This window comes from Helianthus annuus, chromosome 14, assembly GCF_002127325.2.
Source record: "Helianthus annuus cultivar XRQ/B chromosome 14, HanXRQr2.0-SUNRISE, whole genome shotgun sequence".
NCBI classification, from domain to species: domain Eukaryota; kingdom Viridiplantae; phylum Streptophyta; class Magnoliopsida; order Asterales; family Asteraceae; genus Helianthus; species Helianthus annuus.
This window is the reverse complement of record NC_035446.2, coordinates 36,896,172-36,905,548: the sequence shown is the minus strand read 5'-3', so window position 1 is coordinate 36,905,548 and position 9,377 is coordinate 36,896,172. Positions and strand designations below refer to the sequence as shown.

At 34.6% G+C, this 9,377-nt stretch overlaps 1 long non-coding RNA gene across 36 annotated transcripts; it reads right to left on the bottom strand.

Annotated features, from left to right (window-relative positions):
• Nucleotides 1–830: 830 nt before the first annotated feature.
• On the bottom strand, nucleotides 831–9,148 carry LOC110908260. Of its 36 annotated transcripts, none has more exons than XR_004879165.1 (23): nucleotides 8,969–9,146; nucleotides 8,743–8,886; nucleotides 8,605–8,679; nucleotides 8,403–8,488; nucleotides 8,141–8,297; nucleotides 7,792–7,884; nucleotides 7,338–7,407; nucleotides 6,758–6,879; nucleotides 6,587–6,662; nucleotides 6,287–6,488; nucleotides 6,068–6,200; nucleotides 5,747–5,911; nucleotides 5,605–5,670; nucleotides 4,750–4,855; nucleotides 4,270–4,448; nucleotides 4,082–4,184; nucleotides 2,779–2,880; nucleotides 2,463–2,545; nucleotides 2,019–2,370; nucleotides 1,816–1,875; nucleotides 1,553–1,636; nucleotides 1,368–1,421; nucleotides 831–1,281 (listed from the first exon to the last, which is right to left on the bottom strand). It is a non-coding gene; the product is annotated as an uncharacterized LOC110908260 (long non-coding RNA). The 36 variants fall into 36 exon arrangements; XR_004879182.1 differs by lacking the exon at nucleotides 7,338–7,407 and having other exon boundaries at nucleotides 1,368–1,416; nucleotides 2,019–2,047; nucleotides 2,152–2,370; XR_004879162.1 differs by lacking the exon at nucleotides 7,338–7,407 and having other exon boundaries at nucleotides 1,816–1,914; nucleotides 2,019–2,047; nucleotides 2,152–2,370; nucleotides 6,287–6,662; nucleotides 8,969–9,148.
• Between the last annotated feature and the right edge of the window lie 229 nt (nucleotides 9,149–9,377).

Here is a 9,377-nt window from a genome sequence, read left to right as displayed (position 1 = left end):
CTCAAAACGCTAAAAGCTTATATTAAAATAACGAACACCCCCCTTACATTTCATTTCACCGGTCCATGAACAGTGGATTGATCACATATAATCAAATAGTCATTTGGATCCCAAACACCCTCAAAACGCTAAAAGCTTATATTAAAATAACAAACACCCCCTTAGATTTCATTCCATTAAGCCTTTGAGAGTTTGGTTGCGAATATACCTGGCAAAATGGGTTTAGCGGGTTGGGTTATAATGGGTTTGGTTCATGACCAGTCATTTAAATAAATGTTATTTTGCTTCAGATCCAAATAGAGTGATAAATATGGGTTTGGGTTAGAATGAGCTATGACAATAATAGATTCAGGTTAGAATGGTCAATGACATTTGCATTATGAAAATTGGGAGATCAGTTAACTGTTTCGAATTACTAACTGTCTGTTACTTTCTTATTTTTGTTTTAACTAGTTATTACTTTAACTTGTTCGGTTATTCGTTTTAATCAGTTTGGTTCTCACAAATCGACTACTCGCGATGACGGCGATAACCTTCACACTCGTTTTAAGTTCTTTTTGTCAAATATAAAAGAAAAGATATAGAATCTATAAAAAAAGGTATTAAGAAATACTACATGGTGGCACCAAAAACCTATAGCAAATCAGCACATTTTTGGCTACCAACATGAGCTCAGGGCTAATGTCTAAAGAAATTATGAACCATGCTTGTGGAGACTCGCAATAGGGACCCAACGACAATGGGGGTTGAGCAGCCCATAACCAAAAGCCATGTACCAATAGTGCGACATAGGTTTGCAACTATCTAGTTACGTCACTATAAGGTTCTCATTTGTATATGTAATTCTTTTGTATTGCATGAATAAAAAAACCAAAATTAGTACATTTTAATATAATTGTGATTGTTTATTAAAACTCTACTAAGAAACACACATGCTAGGCTCATATTGACGTTAGCTTCAGACTATTATCAAGCATGTCGATTCCAGCTTCTTGGTTAGCATGGAGTTGTGTATGGTGCAAACAACAATAAGACTGCGTTGTGGCAACCGTTAGCGCTTCGGTGAGCCACGTTGGCAGCCAGGTGGCTCGCGAGCATCGCAACGGGTGCCGCAAGCGGTCACGCTTGAGCGCCGGGGTGAGCATGGTAGCCTGGGCAAGCAAATGTGACTCCATAGATCAGAAAATCCTCACCAGCAAGTCACTAAGCCAGAGCAATAAGCCACCCCCACACAATCTGCTGTGCCGGAAATGCCGAGTACAGACCGATGTGATTGACCAGCTGCACAATTGACAATTATTGGTTAGTTTGATGATAAAAACACATAAAATGAAGTGCTTCAGTAGGTAGGTAACCGGAATCCTTACGTTATCCAGGTTCCGTATTTGTTTCATTGCTCCATCTGGGCCCTCACCACTGAACTTAAATTTCAACAAGTTGATCGTAAATAATCATGTGTAAATAATTAAAATAAATATGTTGTTTAACAGGGCTAAATGATTTCACCCAGACCCTTGATTTAAAAAAAGAATATACATTTAAAGAAACTCACTTGTGCCATTTATCCCAGGCGCTCTCCTTTCTTAGTACTTCAATCTCTGCCATAATGCTTCTTTGTCGACCTTCTTGTCATCATCTTCATCAATAACCACAAAAAAAATGACAAAAAGATTAGTCATCTTCTTCATCAATAGCCACAAGGCCCACAATTGATATGTCATAATTATTAGAATATCAAGATCTGATTACATTTTGAGTCTGAGCATGTTAAAAAAAATGCAAATAAATATTAAGATTTAGAGTCTCTTAACAAACCTGAATAATGGAAAATTGACGTTTCATTATTATCTTTAGCAAAACTGCAATAACCAGAACCTGTAGTCTTCAATTAATTTGTATCAAATTCAAAAAGAACTGCATAAATCATATAATTTGCTATAAATCATGATAGCACAACCCATTAACAACTCAAAAACAAGTGATAAACAAGAATATGGGGCTATGCTAACAAAAATTACCTTTAGATTGCTCAGCATCTTTACAGTTGCTGGATTAAAATAGAGCAACAAAAAAATTATAATCAGATATTGTATAAAAGAAAATAAAGTTATGTTATCGGATATAAGGCTATTGATTATAGAACAAGCTAACTGCATGATGAACTTCAAGTAGTTATTGATAGAATAGAGAAGTGCCGGAACAGCAAGAAGCACATTGTTCCTGGTCTCGCAGCCCGATCTCACACGATTTAGCAAGGTAGACTTAAGATACACACATCAACAGTGGCATTACTTATAAGCTCCTAATTTGGACCCATATCATGTACCAGCACAAAAAGGGCCTGTTCTAGGGATCCCGTATCATCCCTCCCTACGCAGATACAAAACAAAACAAAACAAAAAATCAGAATTTGAGAGCAGTTAAAACTGTAAAAGTAAATGTGAAATTTATCATAGGATTACCTAACAGATGGATTATGTGGAGCAAATGCAGAAGCAATGGCTATGCGAAAACAGATGGCATGTGACTTGCGGATATGCTTCACCTGCAAAGCAAAAGACACAAATATTAAAGCAATATATCTTCAACCTTGAGGATACGAAAGTTACTTTCTCACAAAAACTATCTGGTATTAATAAATGCTATTTAAATCGAGCAGCAACAAATAAATTAACAATAAAATTTTCAATTTCCACTTTAATAAAAGTTCAACAAAGATTGAAATTAACAACATGCAGATTAATAATATTGATTAGATCTTAGGAGTGAACATCATACCAGATTCAACTCATCAGAACCCTAGCCGTCATGATGGAGGCGGCAGCTATGGCATTTTGTCCCAGTTTTCGGATCCGATTCACCACATAACCTACAATATTCCTGCACCCAATAAATACAGAACATCAACGTAACTTCTGGACATTGACTTCTTAAGCTACATCTAAGACATGAATAATCATAATCAAACAAAAATAAGATATAAAGTCCTCCCGGAATGGCAAAAACAACAGAACCCTAAATCCCCAAATCTTCCATCGCATTGATTGGATATAAACATCATTTTTAAAGCAAATAAAAATAGTTTGGTTAAATATAAAAAAAAGATCAATTTTCTGAAACATACAATTGAAACTCAATTTATAAACAAAGTTATTTAGAGGATGTAGTGGGTAATGAAGGATTTTTAGAAAGTTTGATGTCAATTTAAACTCAATTATAATTCACACATTTCGCACAATAACTCTATTTATATTTTGATCAAATCACTATTTTAGTCGAGAAAAACTGGACCTTGTGAAGGTGGGGCTTATATGTGTTTAATTGGAGGATAATGGTGAGAAGTTAAAAGAAAAGTGTTATTATTTTTTGGGACAAAAAGAAGTCAAAGGTGGTGAAAGTGTTGTGAAAAGTAGCCAACTCACTTAACCTTGTGAAGGTGGGGCTTATATGTGTTTAATGGCACTGTGTATACAGTTTGATACTCCTTATCTATAATATAAAATCTCAAACCCACCATACTTACAAAATTACCATTTTAACGTCCTTAGTAAATATATTTAACTTTATTAAAAACACTTCATTGCAATAATTAAAAAATTATTATGACTGGTATGTAACGTTGTTAAAGAAGTTGAAATATTGACAGAATTTGGACGTTTATCGTATCTTAATTTAAGTCGGTGAAAAACAAACCAAACATATATCTTACTGAAGAGCAGGAGCATTTATACAGATGCAAAAAGCAACAGCTGAACATTTATCCTATCTTAATTTAAGTCAAACAATAAAAAAAATAAACTATGATGAACATTTATCCTTCAACATAAAAATAAAGTCAACTGAACATTTATTTTACAACACATGTAAACTGAAACAATACAGGTTACTAAGCATTTATACAGATGCAAAAAGCTACGGCTGAACAATACACATTTATTTTACAACACATGTAAACTAAAACAATACAAAGCCACAGAGCATTTATACAGATGCAAAAAACACAGCGAGATGTAAAAAGCCGACAGAACAATACACATGTAAACTAAAACAATACAAAGCCAATAAATGTGAGAAAACTTACAACAATGCAAGAGAGAGATGTAAAAAGCCGACAAAAAATGTAAGACCTTGATGTGAAGAGCCGAGAAACAACGCAAGACCCAGATGAAAGGAGTATTGATATTCTGAAATCGAAGTAAAATAGTTGTTAGGTTGATGTTTTGAAGGTTTAATTGATGTAATATTTAGTTCAACTGAGATAAAACTTACAATTTGAAGGTTTAAATCATCTCAGTTGAGTGCTTGTAGAGTGTTGAGCTTGATGTTGAATTTATAGACTTCCAAGCATGCTCCATGTCAGACAACTCTGAATAGTTATTATTCATTTACGGCTGCATGCAAAAAGCAAGCTCTCTGACAGACAACTCTGACTGGTGATTGCTTTACGGCTGCATTTAAAAGTTAAGTCTCGTTAGTAGTAAAAATACCATTTGCGTGCAGCAGTAAAAGTTGACGGCTGTAAACTGCTTCTCTATATAACTGGTCAGTGTATTACTTCTCACTCTATAATTTCTCACTCCTAATCTTATTGGTTAATACCCTCATTTGTATATTTTCAATGCATAAAATCTTTTTAAATCTTTACTCAAAAAATTAAGATGTTAATTGAAATTATATAATTTCCTTTCAAAAAAAAAATGAAATTATATATTTTTGTGTACATAGTAAAAAAATGATCTCTTGTTATACCTTTAGAGAACAACACAAAATGGCGTCTTGATGTTGCCAAAGATCTTTCAATAACGATTCCCCAACTACCGAACCCGAGCTTAACAAATCCGCTCCTAAATGATACCTGAAAAAAAAAACAAAAATCATAATCAAATGTTTTCAAAACGTTGCATCTGTTCCAAGAAAAAAAATTAAATCAGCCTTGGCTCTAAAAGATGCCTCGAGAAATTCAGCCCCTTTTTTAAGCTTTCTTATTTTCTCAAGGTCAGAACATGGAGCTTTCTTATATTTTTAAAGGTGGCCATTTCAATCCACTTATGATAATTTATTAACACATGTCATATGAACAAAAATGAAAAGGTAAAACAAAAATTCAAGAAAGTAGGCCAGTGTGTCGAATTGTTTTAAGGGTATAATGGTCATTTCACTTGGAGTCAAATGAACTTTTTAACATCTTTGAGTGAAAAGGACTAAACACACATGTGTTACAGTTTGGAAAAAACTATATCCATATGTTTAATCTACTTGATATCAATATATCAAACTAATAGTTTTGGACAATTATTTTTAGATAAGGATAGACCTCAATATTTCTTCCATAATAAATAATCTAGCACCAGCCTCAATACCTACTTGGATTAATTCCTTTCCCTGCCAATACAACCCCTAATTCCATAAAATGTACTTTAATCAAAATGTTTTAATTACGGATATCAGCTATCAACGATCTAACCATATTGCCATCCTGTTAGACATAAAAAATAGCATCGCTTGTGGAGATAAACAAACAGATGATTGTTTCATTTGTTAAAATATCTTTAAAACGAATTACAATAAACCGTAACTAATGTAAACTATCTAATAAAAACAAACCTGTGTGCTCTATAGTAGAGAATCACCAATGCTAGGAGGATATCCCATGACCACATTCAAGACACCCTTCAGAGGACAAAAATGTAATTAGACATTACGTGATGAGTGATAAAAAAAAAAGTTATGGTGGAAGTGGGTTTACAGGCGGAATTTCAGATTGAAGGGCCAGCTCAACTGCTGCTAAGGCGGTCAATGATGTGAGCTCAGAGGGCTTTATGACCACAGTACAGCCACAGGCAAGAGCAGGGCCAACCTTGCGAGCAATCATTGCGATGGAGAAATTACATGGAGTGATTGCACCAACCGGCTGCAAGTTATTGGAATCAGCAAAGCCAACCTTGCGAGCAATCATTGCGATGGAGAAATATAACAACGTTTTCGCGTTCGTGTAAATCACACCAGTCTTGCTTTTTATTTTCTACATTGGAGTTAACATCAAGATAAATAAAGTCAAGAAACATACACCGATATAATCTTCGGTTCACGATCTGAATTACACTCCAACCATGACCATGCAACCGGCAAACATGGGTCGCCACCTTCTTGAGCCGAATCCGACAACTTGTAACCCGATACAAAACTTGCAGCCACAACTCCTATAAATAATTAAAAAAACAAAGAAAAATAAGATTTTTAAAATAATTGTTAGACAAATTTAATCTAAAAAACTTAGTTTACTTACAAATCGTTACAGGAATCCATGATCGGTTATCAAAGACTGATAAAAGTGATGTTGGGAGGCTACGAGTTGTTGCTCGGTTGCTCTCAAAAGCAGCCAAAAACTCTTTGTACTGAAGTAATACAGAAATTGATTGCAGAAGTAGAACTCTTAGTTCTGTGCTTGATATTCTCGGGTCGCTGAAATGGGTAACCACAAAAGTAACCTGAATAAAAACATCAAAAACATTAGTTTATACGTAAATAGTTTATATCCGTAGTTATAAATTTACAAACATTGAAAAAGAGGAACGTATAAATGAACCAAGTCCTTGTTTTATAAACATTCCTGTAGAGACAAAAGGAGGATCACTCTTTCGCAAAACATGAAAACAATCAACCTACAAAGCAAGATCAAGAGGGTTTAATAACCTCAAAATATTTTTGGGTAACGCAAAAAAGTGAAAGTTTATATTATGAGGGTTTAATGGCGTACCAGAGTTTCTAAATAAAATTCAGGCACATAACTGAAAACCAAATTCATTTTGCTAAGAACCAGAAGCAACTGAGAAATGCATTCCCCTTTGTTTCCAAGTGGCAAAAAGAGAGACATGGTACCTACCATACAAACATGGATACGAATTTAATAAATAAAAGAGTAAAATGTAACAAAACACCATGATATAATACAAACTATTAAAGCTTCAAAATAATAACTCCCTCCCAACATAGTTATTCCAAATACATTCAAAATCAACAAAGAACTTTAGATTCATAATGTGAACATCAATAATGACAAATTTCACAGCAACAGAATAAGATCATAAAATAACTCCAGCAGCAGCAAAAAATTCCTCAACAAAACGCGTTAAATCAATCTAGATATACTTACCAAAACATCATTACTCATCAAATCAAAATAAAAACTATATAACCATAACAATAGTTCCTCTAATTCACATAACAACTTAAAACTATAAAACGCACAGAAACAACTTAAACTAACACCAGAACATCACAATAACACAGATCTCGTAAACCTAAACAATAACATTCATAACATAGTGCAGATTTACCAAAAACATAAGCCAATAAACAGATTTCTGAGCACCGGAAACGACGTCGTAGAGCCTCTCAACCTCCATTCTCGGTTTCCATCAAAAAAACAGTAAAAAAGTTAAAAAGTTAGGGCTCGTAGACTACAAAGTCCTTTGGATATGTATATTATATATAGTATATATATATATATATATATACCAGTGTTCAGTTTGGTTTTGTTTGGAAACCTTTAATTCGAAAATCAAACCAAAAACAAATGATGAAATTCGGTTTCGGATCCCAACCATATTAAGAGCCCTAAATTGAATACAATTTAAATCCAGATACAATTTGGTTTGGTTTGGTTTTCTTTTTTAGTCAAAACCAGAACTTAAGCAACCCTACATATTCACACCACTGTGCATAACATGAAAGATAAACAATAAGATTCGTAATATATCCTGCAAAAGGAAACCACCAAAAAGAACTTACTTGCTCAAACTTGAACGTTGGGGATAAAAAGTAGTTGGAATCATTAACTTCTCCAACAGGTATGTCAACTGGACCCCTCGAATAAGAGCCATCCTACATAACAGAAAATGTGGTTAATGGTACTGATTAATAGAAGATCGTTGGGTATAACACTTGATCCATTTGAAGATGATGATGCCTACATAGAAATTAAGACTTGCTATAAAAACACACAGATCGTTGGGTATAACACTTGATCCCTGAACTTAAAATCTAACTGTGTATGATTCTTTATGCAAAACTTGCTATAAAAACACACAGAACAGTATGCAAAATATGAAAAAAGATTAGGGTTTTGTGTGTATATTACCTAGAAGACATAAAGTTCATCATTTTATTGCGAGACAAAATATCATCTGATGTTGATGTTGAATCACATTTTGAAGTTGATGTAGGGCTTCAGGCTGATCAGTTCTTCCTCAAACATATCATATAAGACAACACATCATCAATCTGTATAGAAAGTTCTGATTTGCAAGAGTAATAACACGATATCAGGCATAATTCCAGTACCTAACACTGACACGAATCAAGAGTAATAACATTTAATCAAATACGTTACAGGTCCATACCTGAATAGGCTTAGAGCCGTACTTGAACACAACGCCATCAGAGGTCCACACATGTAAAAGTTCAAAGCAACCCGGTAAATCAAGTTCTGCATTGATTTTTAATTCCCAAATCATCATTTTACGGATCTGAAAAATACAAAAAAACCCTAGATCTACAAAATACCAAATACATATAGGGGTGATATGAGGTCTACGAACATACAGGATACCGGATCTGCTTGTTCTTCACTCCCAAAAACGAAAAGAGTGCCACTGAAACCGGATTTGGTGATATGAGCTGTACAAAAACGAAATCAGTTCAATAAAAACGAAAAGAGAGAAAAGGGTAAGAACACAATACCAGCCTACACGGCTCGGACTATTTGGTTCCATGGAAGGATCAAACCGCCGGCGAGGTCGCAGTGAGCCAGTGGCTCGGCTCCGCCTAGAGAAACCCTAGATCTTTTTTGAGAGAGAAGCAGGGAGATGGTTGAAATGGCAAACCCTAAAATCGATTGTACAGTACCCTTGGTTCAGCATTGTTGATGAATTTGAGAGAGAGAGAGAGAGAGAGAAACCGAGGATACCTTCATCGATCTGGTGAAATCCTCACAAATCTGGTGAGAGATCTGGCGAGATCCGAGAGAGAGGCCTGATGAAGTCGCTGCAATCACCGTAGAGAGAGAGAGAGAGAGAGAGAGAGAGAGAGAGAGAGTAGAGGATGAGAGGAAATGTGAGATGAGAAAAACCCTAGTTTGTGTCGTGTGTCCGCGTGTTTAGTTTAGGAAAAAGGGTATAAGTGGAAAGTAAAGTTTTTTGGTGCTTAAAAGACTTGTACATCATGCTTTAGAGGTGTTTTAAGGAAATTTTAATGACCTTAAGAAGTCCTTTGGATATGTATAATATATATAGTATAGATATGTTGGTAAAATTGGGGTAAGGTGTTCAAGAGATAGCTTAGATACTAAACTTGAATGCAAAACACGCCAAGTGTTC